Genomic DNA, 14,203 nt, shown 5'->3' with positions numbered 1-14,203 from the left:
GTGACTTTGGGCACAGCATCTAATTTGCCTCTGTTTCCTCTCTGACCTGCCTCCCTACCTAATGTGGGCGTATTCAGAGGACCTGCCTCACAGGATCCTGGTGATTACACGATGGAATGCATCATTACAGCTTTAGAAGAAGCCCTGGGGGGAGTAAGATACAACAAATTAAAAATTATCATTATTATTAATTATCTGAAGTCTAGCTGTGGACAAGTTTTCAATTATTTTCCGGGAACTCCTAATCCCCTGTGCCCTGCCGTTCCTCCACCCAAAAAAGCAAGTAAAGCAGGATGTAGTGGGATGTGGGGATGGGGTGAGAACAGCAGGAGGGGGACCCCAAATGTATTTCCACCCAGCTTAAGCTTAGCATCTCTTGTGGCTTTCTCTTATGAAACTACAGCTTTCTTTGGGACAATATGACTAATTTTGTGCCTATATAAGAGCAAAAAAACACAAAATAGGACTTGTGAATCATGTACTCAGCACTTTAAAAAGGTACGGTATTTGTTGAATGCCCTGCACGATGAGTGCATACTTGGGAGAGGGGAAATTGGAGTGCAAAACCTTCATTCAGAGAAAACATCGATTTGGTAGAAGGCATGTGGACAGTGAGAGGAGGAGGAAAAGTTATAAGAAATAAGAGGTAACAAAGTCATGCTTCCAAGTTCAGGGGTTGATAGGAAAGGGGAGAAAACTGCTCCTTTCTCAGCATTTGCTGAGTGCCAGGGATGTGCTAGATAAGCTTACATACGTAACATCTGAGGTCATTATTGCCAAACCCATCATTGTTTTTAATGTTCATTTATTTATTATTTTTGAGAGAGAGAGAGAGAGTAAGGGGAGAAGGGCAGAAAGAGAGAGAGGGAGACAGAATCCCAAGAAGGCTCCATGCTGTTAACTCAAAGCCTGATGTGGGTCTTGAACCCACGAACCATGAGATGATGACCTGAGCTAAAACCAAGAGTCAGACGCTTAACTGACTGAGCCACTCAGGTGCCCCCAAACCCACCATTTTTTTATATTTGCCTTTTGTTTTTGTTTTTATGAAGGAACAGGCTGACTGAAGATCCATACTGTTAGATTAAGTTACAAGGAGGCCATTAGACTAAGACTTTAATGCCTTCGTAACCCATATAAGCAAACTAAATCCTATGCTTGAAATGCTTCGAGGTTAAAACATCAAAACCTAAGGACAACCAATCACAAACAGCCAATGGGACTTTCCCCAATAAGTCAGCCACCTAAGTTACGGCCAAATAATTTCCTTGCGTTGCCCCTGCCTCTCTTCTATAAAAGTCTTTCCCTTAGCTCTTACTAGTGGAGGGCTCCTAACCACTCCGACTGGGTACTGTCCAATTTAAGTCAGTTTTGCTCAAAACAATTAAAAATTTTAACATGCCTCTGCTGACCTTTTAGCAGTTCTGGTGTCAGAAGAGGGATCTGAAGGAGACCCCAGTGGTCCCCCAGGGGCAAAAGCAAAGAGCAGGCATAGGTACCCACTTAGCCCATGGTGCTCACTAATTTTCTCTACATCTGGATGTCCAGGTAAGTCCCGTTCAGGCATCCCAGCTCCACAGCTTTTGCATCATGAACTGTCAGACTTTATGTGAGCATTTCTTTTACCAGACTGAGTCCAGAGGCAAACTGAGTCAAACTTAAAACTGGGTCCAGTGGGAAGCCAAGACTCAGGTAAAGTTTTGTGTTTTTGTTTTTTGTTTTTGTTTTTTAAAGAAGGGGGGGAAAGGAAATGGGTTCCTTCAAAGGCAGAGAGTCTGGGACTCATCCATGTGGGCCTATTGTCTCTAACTTTATGTATAAAAATTATAGTCCCAGACCTGTGTTTGAACAAATGGGCTAATCTTACCAAACATAATCTAGAGTTACCGTTGCCACAGTGGAAAACTTGTAACCTGGATAAGCTTATCCATTTATAAGGTGGCCTGGAGAAAAAGGGTTCTCAGCCAAGAACTCAGAAATGTAGAGAGAAATTATTTTTCTTCCCCTACAGTTTCTGGCAATGCAGATGGGAACACAAAGACACATCATTCACTCTGGAACCTGCACATGGGATCCTGGGAAAATTAGCAGAAACCGTTGGAGAGTGAGAATTCTTAATCAAGTCAGCTTCCTGGATCTCTATCTGTAGGGCCCAGTCAAGAGAAGGAGGTGATATTTCATATTGTCCCTTTTGTTCTAAATTAAGACTGTTGCGAATTTGGTTTTGGGGTACCCATTGATTGTCAATCCTTTCTCTCCCAGGGACAGCTATTGCTTTCTTGTTTGTCTCATTTTGTGTCCTGAGAACCGACCTGGCTTTCGGTCTGCCTGGGGCAGGGAGGTTCTTGAGTTAGGGATCCTGAGAATATGATTTTCAGTTTAGCATCCTACTGACTGCTGGCAGCTCTCATGGGAATTGCCTAAGTCTTTCTTTCTTTTGGTTATCTTTGCAAGCGGTTCTGGATCTTGGTACAGCTGTGTCTTTTGCATCCAAACTGGGACACTTATGTCTGTAGTTAAGCCATAGAAAACTTACTGGTTCTGATTTCAATTCACTTCCTCGGTATTCCTTTGGTTTAAAAGGAAAAGGGAAAAGAAAGAGTTAAAGAATTCCAGGAATATTTACTGTTTGTCCAGGTTAAAACCTGATAATAAAATATTTGAAAGGGATTTTTTTTAAATGAGTTCTATGGTCAGAGGGTGGTCAAATTGGAAGTCGATATTCAGAATCTAACAGGACCTTCTCACCTAAGATAAAATGGGATCGAAATTTTCTGATTTCCTTCTTAGTTGGAAATCATCTCCCTTGTGTAAAGAAGCAAACGGGAGATAATGTGGTTGGACGGATGCATGAGCCCTTCTATATCATTTTCATTGCAACCCCATTTTTTTTTAAGAATTAAAAGCAACTGTGTTGGTCTTACAAATTTAGTCTGGTTCAAAGCCCACTTGTTATTTTTATTAATCCCCAAGCCCTCCATTTTCATATCAAAATGCTTGCAGATATTGTCAAAGATCAAGACACTGGAAACAAAACTTCTTGGAGAAAACATGTCTTTTCTCCGTGCCTTTGAGATACAAATGTTCTACCTGGTTTTCTGTAGGGACCGGAGTGATATCTTTGGGTGAAATGCAAGCTTCAAGGAGATCGTTTTTATTTGGAAGAAAAGCTATTTGGAGACTAAGTGAATGAAAAATCTTTAAGGGCTTCTCCACAATTATTAGCAAAAAGTCTAACCCATCTAAGCAGGTAAGTTTAACTCATCCCATCTGCCAGAAACACAATTGGGGCCCAACTCTTCTTTTGTAAACTAGTAAGTTTTATATTTATCATATCTGTTCAATGGCTAAAATTTTAAAATAAAAGCTAAAAATCTCTTTGTTTTATCTGTCTACATGTTTATGCATGTCATAGATGTATCACTATTGTATTGCCAGATGATATCACCAGACTTCATTTGTGAAAGCTCTAATTGGTCTAAAGAAAAGTAAGTGCTCATATAAATTAAGTGTTCTCTCAGAAATACAGAAGCTAGTCCAAATGTTTTCAAGTTTACATCATCTAGGAAAGTCTTTGGTAAATAAAAACTAGTGTAAGTTTTGTTGGTTTAATTAAAACAGGCACATCTTCAGAGTTGTCAACATTAAATATAATGCACACATACAAATTTTATTCTACCTGGGTTTACAAAAAGTCTCATATGCTTATATTATCTGTTATAAAATTTGTCAGAAAAAAAAGAACTTAAGATGATGGTTAGCTGTTTAAAGTATAATGAAATTTTCATGAGTTAGCTAATTTATAATAGTTAAGAACAGATAAATTAACTCTAAAAAAGCAAACAATCCAGTTAAAAAATGGGCAGAGAAGCTGAATAGACATTTTCCCAAAGAAGACATAGAGAAGGCCAACAGGCACATGAAAAGATGCTCAACATCACTACTTGTCAGGGAAATGCAAATTAAAACCCCAATAAGCTATAACTTACACATGTCAAAATGGCTAAAATCAAAAATACGAGAAATAAAAAGTATTAGCAAGAACGTGGAGAAAAAGAAACAATGTACACTGTTGGTGGGAATGTAAATTGGTGCAGCCACTGTGGAAAATGGTATGGAGGTCCCATAAAAAATTAAAAACAGAATTACCATATGATCCAATAATCCACTACTGGGTATTTGCCCAAAGAAAACAAGAACACTATTTTGAAAAGATATGTGCATTCCTATATTTTTTGCCACATTATTTATATTAGCCAAGATATGGAACCAACCCAGGCTTCATTGGTAGATGAATGAGTAAGAAAGTTATGATATATATGTGGAATGGAATATTTTGCAGCCGTGAAAAAGGGAAAGGATGAGATCATGTCATCTGCAGCAACATGGGTGGACATAAAGGGTATTATGCTAAGTGAAATAAGTCAGCCTGAGAAATCCAAATGCGTTATGATTTCATTCATATGTGGAATCTAAGAAAAAAGCAAGCAAAGAAACAAATAAAAAGCAGAATCAGACCTATAAATACAGAAAACAAACTGATAACCCTAACTGTAACCCTAACCCTAACCCTAACCCTAACCCTAACCCTAACCCTACCCCTCACTGGTTACCAGAGGGGTTAGGGGAAAAAGGATGTGCAAAATGGATTAAGGGGAGTGGGAAATATAAGCTTCCAGTTATGGAATGAAGAAGTCATGTGAATAAAAGGTACAGCATAAAAAAATAGATAAAATAAATTCTATGGAAAATGTGTTTTTTTCAAAGAACAGGTAAATCTATGTAAGCAAGATAAAAGTTTATAAATAAACTTCTCAACAAATAATTGTGTTTTGTGTTAGGCCACCTTCAAAATAGTTTCCAAATTTCTTTGGTAACTTGAAACCTTAAAGTTATACTAAGTTAGGTTAAATGATGGATATTGACTGAATATCTAGATCATTTCTAAATAAGATAAAACACTAAAACATTAATCACTAAACATAGATTTATCTACTCTTGGCTTTTTATTATAGATGAACTGAAGATATTTGGGTCTGTTAGTAAACATGTCTTGTGCCACATTGAAAAATTTGCTAAGAACGTACTTTCAGAAATTATGGAATGTACTGATAAATTTGCCAACCCACAGAATGCTGGTGAAACACAATTGCTCATTTTTTTGGTTTTCACTAGAAATTAAATTTTCTAGCAGTTAAGAATTCTAATCAATAGGGGCACCTGGGTGGCTCAGTCAGGTAAGCATCTGACTTCAGCTCAGGTCATGATCTCATGATTCATGAGTTCGAGTCCCACATCAAGTTCTGTGCTGACAGTTCGGAGCCTGGAGCCTGCTTCGGATTCTGTGTCTTCCTCTCTCTCTGCCCCTCCCCCACTCACACTCTGTCTCTCTCAAAAATAAACATCAACAAATTTTTTTTAAAGAATTCTAGTCAATATATGTAATTAAAACTACTAGAGATAATAAGGGTGAAAGGTAACAACTGTGTATGAAAAGGAGGTAAGGTAAGTAAGATGTGTTTTTTGAATAAGGAAATATATGGAGGACATGTTTTTGCTAAGGGAAAAAGAGAGTAATTTTGACCTAAATTAGAATGGTTGTTCCAGAATGAGAAAGAGAAAAATTCAGCATGAAACCTGAATAGATACAAAAAGTTGTAGAGGGCTTCTGGAAAAGGACCACTGGATAAGAAATTTGATGTGTGGTCAAACTGGCTGAGAGAAAATGGATTTATTTAAGTTGTAAGAGTGAGCCTTAATATCCAAAGTACACTGGTACAAAATTAAAATTTGGTTTTTCTCTCTGTTAAAAACAGAGAGATTTCTTGGCCTATCGGACTGCTCTTGATAAGGTATCATGCAAAGTTTTTCTTTACATTTTGGGTAATCTCCCTGGAAAGTAAAGATTTTGTGTCTTACCAACATAATTTCCTGTGCTTCCTTTCCTTTTACCAGGTCTTTGATTACTTGGGAAAACTAGTCATCTCAGTATTTAAAAAAAAAAAAAAAACATTAAGTTTATTTATTCTGAGAAAGAGAGCGGGCACACACAAGAGACAGAGGGGCAGGGACAGAGAGAGAGAGGCAGAATCCCAAGCAGGATGTGCTGCCAGCACAGAGCCTGATACGGGGCTTGAACCCACAAACCGTGAGATCATGACCTGAGCTGAGACCAAGATTCGGATGCTTAATCGACTGAGCCTCTCAGGCGCCCCACTAGTCTTCTCAGTATTAAAAGAGCTCAGTTTTTTTCACAACCATGTAATCTTCTTTATTTGCCTTTACAATCTTCTATTGTCACTTCAGTTAAATAGATAATTAAGCATTATTTCACAATGATCTGTGATCTTATTTAATCAAATGTTCAAAATTTTTGACATTTTGACAGTTTTCTAAAAATAAAAGTCTAATTGGAGCTCTTTGACCTCAGACTAACTTTGAGGTTTGTCAAAGGTCCCTGGAAAATCTCAATGGATTTGTCTTTCACCTTGTAAAGGAGATGTTAGACTAATTAGGTGTATTTGTCATGTTCAATTACATGGGAAGCCTTGTCAAATAAGAAGTGATGATAAATCTTCTGAAGCTATATGTGCATGGACATTTGCTACGAATAAAGGTGTTCCAGAAATTGAAGTTCATAGTAACTTGTCAGTACCCTCGATGTCTAATTATTATCGTAAATTGTGGTATGCCACAGAAATCCCTAACTTTTCCTGTGAAGTGAACTCTCATGAGATCTGCAGCCATGGACATTTACTTAAGTCTTTTCGTTCTCTACAGACAGTTACCGTTTGACTTTGCAAAAGTTCTTTGTCTTCAGGGAGATTCGTGGAGACATCCTGACAAGTACTCTGGAATACAGGTTTCTGGTGACTTGGAGATTATACCACTAAACAATAGGGTAAGAATTTCCAGAAGTCTAATGGAAAAGCTGTATTCGGGCAGAACCAGAACTACTAACATGAGATTGAATGAACTGAAGATGATTATAATTTTTTTTTAATTAAAAAAAATTTTTTTAACGTTTATTTATTTTTGAGACAGAGAGAGACAGAGCATGAACGGCGGAGGGTCAGAGAGAGGGAGACACAGAATCTGAAACAGGCTCCAGGCTCTGAGCCATCAGCACAGAGCCCAACGCAGGGCTCAAACTCAAGGACCGCGAGATCACGACCTGAGCCAAAGTCGGATGCCCAACCGACTGAGCCACCCAGGCGCCCCGAAGATGATTATAATTTTCAATGACTCTCCATTTGAAACATTGCTGGTTCTTTAATGATTTGATTTTGTAGGTTTAAGGAAACCCTTTTCTCTTTTCTCTTAAGCCATCTATGACTTACTCTTTTCTCTTAAGCCATCTATGACTTACAGCAGTTTGGTACAATATACCTTTGAAACAAAATTGAAACATTTACTTTGTCTCCCTACCTGATCCCTCCAGAAACTTATTGACTCTTCTTATTTTCATAGTAATATGGTTATTTGCTTATGTTCAGTAGGAATCTGTTCTCCTTCTACCAGGACACAATAAGAAATACTGGTTATATTATGAAGGCTTTGACTAGAATGTCATCTTTAAGAATGGTGTGCATATAATCAGATGTGCCCAGACAGTTTTAAGGAACTAAGGTTGATGGAACCAATAAAGCCTCTTAGGAAAACCACCTGGTATCTTGCTTACAGGGTTCCAAGCTTTCCCAGGTGAGTAATAAAGGTCACTTCCTGGCAGGCCCAGGGGACCTGAGAAAGAGAGCAATTCACCCAAATCTATAGATATTCTAGGAAAAATCTGATGGCTTGGCTTCTTAGTCCTGAGATGCCTTTTAAAAGTCCAACCTTGAATTCCTTAATGAAAAGTCCCAGCAAAATTGCCTTAAAAAGAGCCTATATGGTCAGTCACTATTCTTGCTGCTCTTATGTAAATTGGCCAAATTTAATGAAACGGGACTTATTTTGCAAGCAAATTTAGTCTTGCTTTGATTAACCTTGATACAAGTGGGTGTAACATTAGCAGAGAGAAAAATTATATGTCAATGGAAAACTGTATAGCACACCCTTGTGGGTATTAAATTCTAGTCCTGTTCCCTGTCATTGAGGTTTTGTTATATACTTGCAAACTGCACTGGATTCTGAATTCTTCTAGTTTTCTCAAATATCTGGGTGTGACTCCCCAAAGTAATATTTTCCAATTTTTGCCTACCTTTCTGACTTGGAGTCACCAAGAACAAAGACTGCCCTTGAACCTTGTAGGAAAGGACCAAACCTGGAACACTACCCAGATGGTAAACTCCAAGACTAAACTCCAGGGCCTTGACACTTGGGTCCATATCTCCCAATTAAAAAGGCTTCTCTCGACTCTTGGAACTACACACCAGCTGGAGATCTAAAATTAAAATTGACTCGGGAGGAGTTCTCCCCAGAAGCAGACAACATTTTAAAGTGGACAGTTCTCCCAAGATCACAGATCGAGATCTTCATCTCCAATATGAAAACTCTCTTCCTTTTGCTCTTTTGCCATTTGCTTTTTCTCTCTGCTAATGCATGGAAAGACACCGCTCCTTAACCCTGGCAACTACTGCTGACTAAACTGCTAAGGCCATAGCTGCACAAAAGAAGTCCCTAGGCTCTCTTGCTAAGGTGGTTTTAGATCATAGAATTGCTTTAGATTATTTATTGACTGAACGAGGAGGAGACTGTGCCATAGCAAATACCTCCTGCTTTACCTGGACCAACATCTCTGGGATTGTAGCAAATGCAAGACACTGGAAAACAGTTCTCTTGGCTAAAATAGGTTGATGCCCCTTGGGGTACATTCTTTGATTCATTTGACACCAACTGGTTTGGTTCACGGGGGCCCTGACTAAGGCACATATTTTAGTCTCTTGTCTTCTCCTGAGAGTCATCACCATAATCTCCCTGGTGTGTTGTGTTCTCTCAGGGGTCTTAAGTACATGTTCATGGCCATCAGCAGTATGTCAGATGGTCTCACTGTGCTTAGAGAAAGAGAAACAAGATGAACAGTGAGATGAACAGAAAAAACAATTCTTCCATGGACCTGACATCATAGCCTACTGCTTTTGTGATAAGACAGGAACAACTTCACCCTGATGGTGACTAAGAATGTCACTGAGACCAAATCCTTGGCCAATCTCTCACGTGTGAGAGGATGATCAAAAGGGGGGAATTGTGAATCCGAGAAGGAGACCATTAGACTGAGGTGGCTTTGATGACTTAGGAACAAAAGTAAGCAAACGAAAACCTAAGCCTGAAATGCCTCACAGGTAAGAGATCAAAAACCTAAGGACAGCCAGTCACAAATAGCCAACCAAGTTTTCACAAATAAGACAGACACTTGTGCTATAGTCAATCAAATAATTTCCTAGCTTTTCCCCTTCTCTAGAAAAGTCTTTCTACCAGCTCCTGTCATTGGAAGGCTTTTAACTACTTCTGGTCTGGTGCTGCCCAATTTTAATCCATTTTTGCTCAAATAAACTCTTAAAATTTTTAATATGCTTCATTTTCATTTTTAACAAGACTCATCTCTAACTGATCCCAACCCCCTGCACCTGTTTTAGAAATGCCTCATTTTGGAATTTTTTCTGTGAACTCTTGGTGGAGGTCTAGATCGTGGGATTGCGTGTGAAGCATAAGACTCAAGAAATTAAGCTAAATAAATCTCTGGCAACATGAAGAAAGCAGTTTGTGCCCCAACAATTAGTAGATATTTTATTTGACTTCCTTGGAAGGCAGACACACTGGCGAGTATTGATAGAAGAGGAAAGTGGGCAGAAGGTTAACAGAGAGAAGCAATGAGGGAAAGGAGCTTAAGAATGGTTTACTAGGGAACCTGCAGGAGAAAGAGAAGAAACACAAAATGCCCCAAACAATTTCAAGCAAGTTGGAAGCAGTTCCTAAAGAGAGCCAAGAAAATGAAGGGTATGTGGGAAAGAAAATGATCAAGTGCACAGGAGGAAAATGAGAAGAGGCAGCCATGGGTTTCACCCGGGGACACCTCTAAGTATCCACTTGGTAACCTTACTCTTAAATGAGTATAGCTCAAAGTTTATGTTCATTAGAGCAGCTAGATGGTTTCACAGACACAATTGCATTGACAGAGGGTGTTATTTCAGTAGATCCATTACATCATTTTCCAAAAACAACAGTCCAGTACAATGCTGAGAAATGAAGTCTTCCAGAAGACCCTGTGTTTCAGCAGGACAGCGTTCCCTGGTACCGTAGTAAGCTGAGCAATGTAATCTTTGACTGGATTTACCTGGACCACATATCGTGGAGACCTTGAAAAGGAAAGACGCTGACAGCACGAAAAGTGCCTCTGTTTCCCCCTCCTGAGCAGTTACGTCTCCTCCACCTTTGATGCTACAAAGAAGAAATCACTAATGTCCACTGGCATTGTGAAATTTTCTTAGCCTCTAAATTGGTTCTCTTTACTCTTCCTGTTAAAACTCCACACAGTCAGTCACCTTCCAAAGTCCACATTGCTGGGAATTATTTGGAGGACAAAAGTTCCCAGGACAAAGTTTCATGCTTTATGTCAACAAAACCTCATTTCTATTATTTTCTATTTAGCCATGAGCAATTAAGCTGGAAACACAAATGTGACATATATTTGTGATGACTTTGCATGTCCTCTGACACAAACTTCATTCTCTTTGGGACCAGCAGAACCCTTATGGGCAGTCACAGATATCTCTGTCACACCCCTCTATTCTTGCACGATCAATTCATGTATCAACCTGATAAAATGCAACTTTTGCCAGCATAAGGCTGGGGTCCCAATCCTAAATTAATTTTCTTGCCTAAAACAAACTTCTAAAGGATACTTGCTGGTGTGAGGGATATTACCTGCTCTTTCTTTGCCGCATCCTCTGGAGCGGTTATTGCTGCACATGTGGGTGAGAATGGGCCTAAGGAAGGGCAGAGTTTTCTTTCTCACTTCCAGCCTAAAGATGCCCTGTAGAGAACTGTGACCTTTGTGCCACTTGAGATTTGGAAGAAGAAGAAGGATGTCAAGGGGATGTGAGAAGATAATGAAAGAGGAAAAAAATGTAGGAATCTCTAGAGAGATTCATTTTTATTGGCAGTACTGGAGGAAGTCTATAAATCTTGCAATAACTTAGATATAACTGGACGTCAGCTGCCATCAGACAAAAAGAACATAGAATGGCTTAGAGATTATAGAAATATCCTAAAGAAAATGAGATCACCTTGTCCTCGTGCTCATTAACTCTTTACCTGACTCCTGATATTAATATGACTAAACAGCAAACAAGTCTATCCAGAGCAGGCGATTGACCAACAGAAGAGAATCACTAAAAAACATAGCTCATTGGAGGGATGAGTGGGGAGACAGAATTAAGGGGCCAAGGGACTACAAAAATTCCAGACCCATTGGCAAGATTACCCTGCACGTGGGGAGAGATGGAGAGTATTATAACCAACGGAGCTCAGGGATTGCTGTGTTTTTTGGCAGCAACACACAGTCTTCCTGTGGTGGAATGGATTAGGTTGATCCTTGCAAACATTCCCTTCCAATCATTCTTCTTTGTTTGATTCCATGTTCAGCCAAAATCTCGCTCTGATCCTGCCCTTTCTTCCTGTGAAACTCAGCCTACGGCGTCACCGTGCACTGACCCCACAGGCGTGGAACATGGAAACGCTTGTAGAGTCACCTGCACTGAAAATCAGTATGTGGGCACTCCCTTCATATTGCTGTGTTATTACAGTGAGATAAATAGTACATGTATGGAGTCCTATAGATTACACGAATACCTCTGTCTGTAGCATTCTGGCATATACATCAGTCTTGTCAGCTTGCTTAAAGTGACTCTGCCCTAGAGAAGTGGATACATCGTCAGAGTGTCTACAAAGGCGTCTCTGTCTGGATGGTTTGGGCTGCACCCAGAACCAGGGAAAATTCCCCGAGATAATAAATGTTTTCCTGCTTCATTTCTTAGGAGACAGCCTGCGGACATCCAAGTCTCTGAAAGAAGAGAGTTAAATTGTGCTCACAGAAGGGATAAAGCATGGTTTCTTCTAATCAGCGAAGGGACTGGACTCTGTGTGTAGGACACCATGTAGCCACAGTCCCTGGATTCAGCAGAGAAGCATCCAATTCTTCTCCACCATTACAACTAATTATATATGATGGTAGCTTACATCTAAAGAGCATTTGCCATGTGCCAAACACTGTACAAAGATCTTTGTGTGCATAATTTCATAGATTCCTCACAACAATTCCGAGGGAAGATCATGCCCCATTTTACAGATGAGGAAATTGGGTCCCAGAGAGGTTAAGAGCTTTCCCTAGGTCACACAATGGTGCGGCCAGGAATGAAACACACCAGGCTGCCTTTCTCCAAAGCGCGCCTGCTTCCTGACTCTCTTATTCCAGTGGCTTGTTTCTTTTCTTTTTAAAAAATATGTCTTTAGTTACCGAATGGCATCATTGAAGCCAGTGGCTTGTGGTCAACCGAACGGGCTAAACCACTCCATACCAAAGGGATGCTGTGGTCCCTGGTCTTTGGGTGTAACTGCACTGCTGTTCCATGGTGCCTGCCATGGCTCACAGGGGCTGAGACTATGCTGCTGGTGAAATAGAGCGAGGCTGACCTGGTTGCCGTGCGTATTAGGTGTGGGTCAGAATGCAAAGAGCAATATCACTTTATGAAAGGGCCGTGGGTCTGTCATTTTTACCTCAATTTTAGCCCATAATTTAATCACCATCATGAATATATATATATTAATGTATATTCATATATATTTTTAACATCCATATATATGTACATATATATGTGTATATATATATATATTTTTTTAACCTCTACTTTGAATATAACTGCTCTTTGGTGGAATTTCTGGTCCTGCTGCTCTTTAATAAATATTTACCTTCACTTAATATTCTCCCAAACTCCTGTGCCCCTTATAGACAACTCTACCCTTATCGTCATATGACTCAGAATGCTGCTACACTATTTTTGTAGATCCAAACTGGCCGGGACCTCTAAGTTTATACTATATTATGCAAACATAATCCCAGGGCCTGATGTGTTTTGTGCACCTCCAAATGAATGGGTAAGTTTCCAAAAATTGTGTTGCTATGACACAACTCCAAAGCGGACATCTCTCAGACATGAATAAGGCCAGAGAGCCTGTGTCTTCCCAGAAATAGAAGTTGGCCGGTAGGAAGGATTTTATAGGTAAGGAAACAGAACCACAAAAACCATTCAATTTGGCCCCCTCATTAGCTAGTTATAGCTGAGTACATAGAGCGTACTCAATACCTATTTTTTAAATGGACACAGAGAGAGAGGGGGGCAGAGAAAGAGGGGGAGAGAGAGAATCTCAAGCAGGCTCCATGCTGACAGCACGGAGTCCGATGTGGGGCTCGATCCCACAAACCTGTGTCAGTCCTTCTGCCTGGAAATATCTTTCTCAGAGCTTCATGAGACCTGCTATTTCACTTCATCAGGTGACGAGGCTATCAGGTCTCTGCTCAGTGGTACTCTTTCACTCAGGTGTAATCTCTGTCTGTCTCCCCTTCTCAAACCAAAGCTTCCAGATGTGGCCTACTGATAGTCAACATCTCTAGCACCTGTACTTGTACCCAATACATGGGACACAATAAATGCTTAAGCCATATTTATTGCATAAATTAAGGGAACCACATTGTCTCCACAATAACATATTATGTGATCTTCTGAGGCCATGGAATTTCAATTTATAAATAAGTGAAAAACAGTGCAAAGCAAAGTGAGTCCATCAGATACCAAACACATAAATGTGGCCACTTATAATTATTAGCTTTTTTGATGAGCCATCTCTTCAATTTGGAGCTTTCACCAGATTTACAACTTGAAAATGCATATATTTCTACAACTGCATATATCGTGACATAGAATAGCACACATTACATGTAGAGAGTGATGACCAGTAAATTTGGAACTTACCTTTTTTTAAAAAAAAAAATTTAGAAAAGAACATTTAAAATGAGATCTACCCACTTAACGAAGTTTTAGATATGCACTACACAAATTACCTCTGGGTGCCATGTTGTAAGCAGATCTCTAGAACTTATACATCTTGTATAACTGAAACTTTATACCAGTTGAAAAGCAATCCCCATTTTTCCTCTCCCCCCTTGCCCATCCTCAGCAAAGAATCATGCTACTCTCTGCTTCTATGA

The 14,203-nt window shown here is 39.6% G+C and overlaps 1 long non-coding RNA gene across 4 annotated transcripts; it reads left to right on the top strand.

Moving 5' to 3' along the window:
• Positions 1-899: 899 nt before the first annotated feature.
• LOC128314824 (uncharacterized) lies at positions 900-12,216 on the top strand. Of its 4 annotated transcripts, none has more exons than XR_008296922.1 (7): positions 900-1,692; positions 2,012-2,169; positions 3,105-3,250; positions 3,416-3,488; positions 6,781-6,901; positions 7,522-7,701; positions 11,976-12,216. It is a non-coding gene; the product is annotated as an uncharacterized LOC128314824 (long non-coding RNA). The 4 variants fall into 4 exon arrangements; XR_008296921.1 differs by having other exon boundaries at positions 7,500-7,701; XR_008296920.1 differs by lacking the exon at positions 3,416-3,488 and having other exon boundaries at positions 7,500-7,701.
• Positions 12,217-14,203: the final 1,987 nt, after the last annotated feature.

This window comes from Acinonyx jubatus, chromosome A2, assembly GCF_027475565.1.
Source record: "Acinonyx jubatus isolate Ajub_Pintada_27869175 chromosome A2, VMU_Ajub_asm_v1.0, whole genome shotgun sequence".
In the NCBI taxonomy this organism is placed as follows: Eukaryota; Metazoa; Chordata; class Mammalia; order Carnivora; family Felidae; genus Acinonyx; species Acinonyx jubatus.
This window is presented reverse-complemented; position numbering and strand designations above follow the sequence as displayed.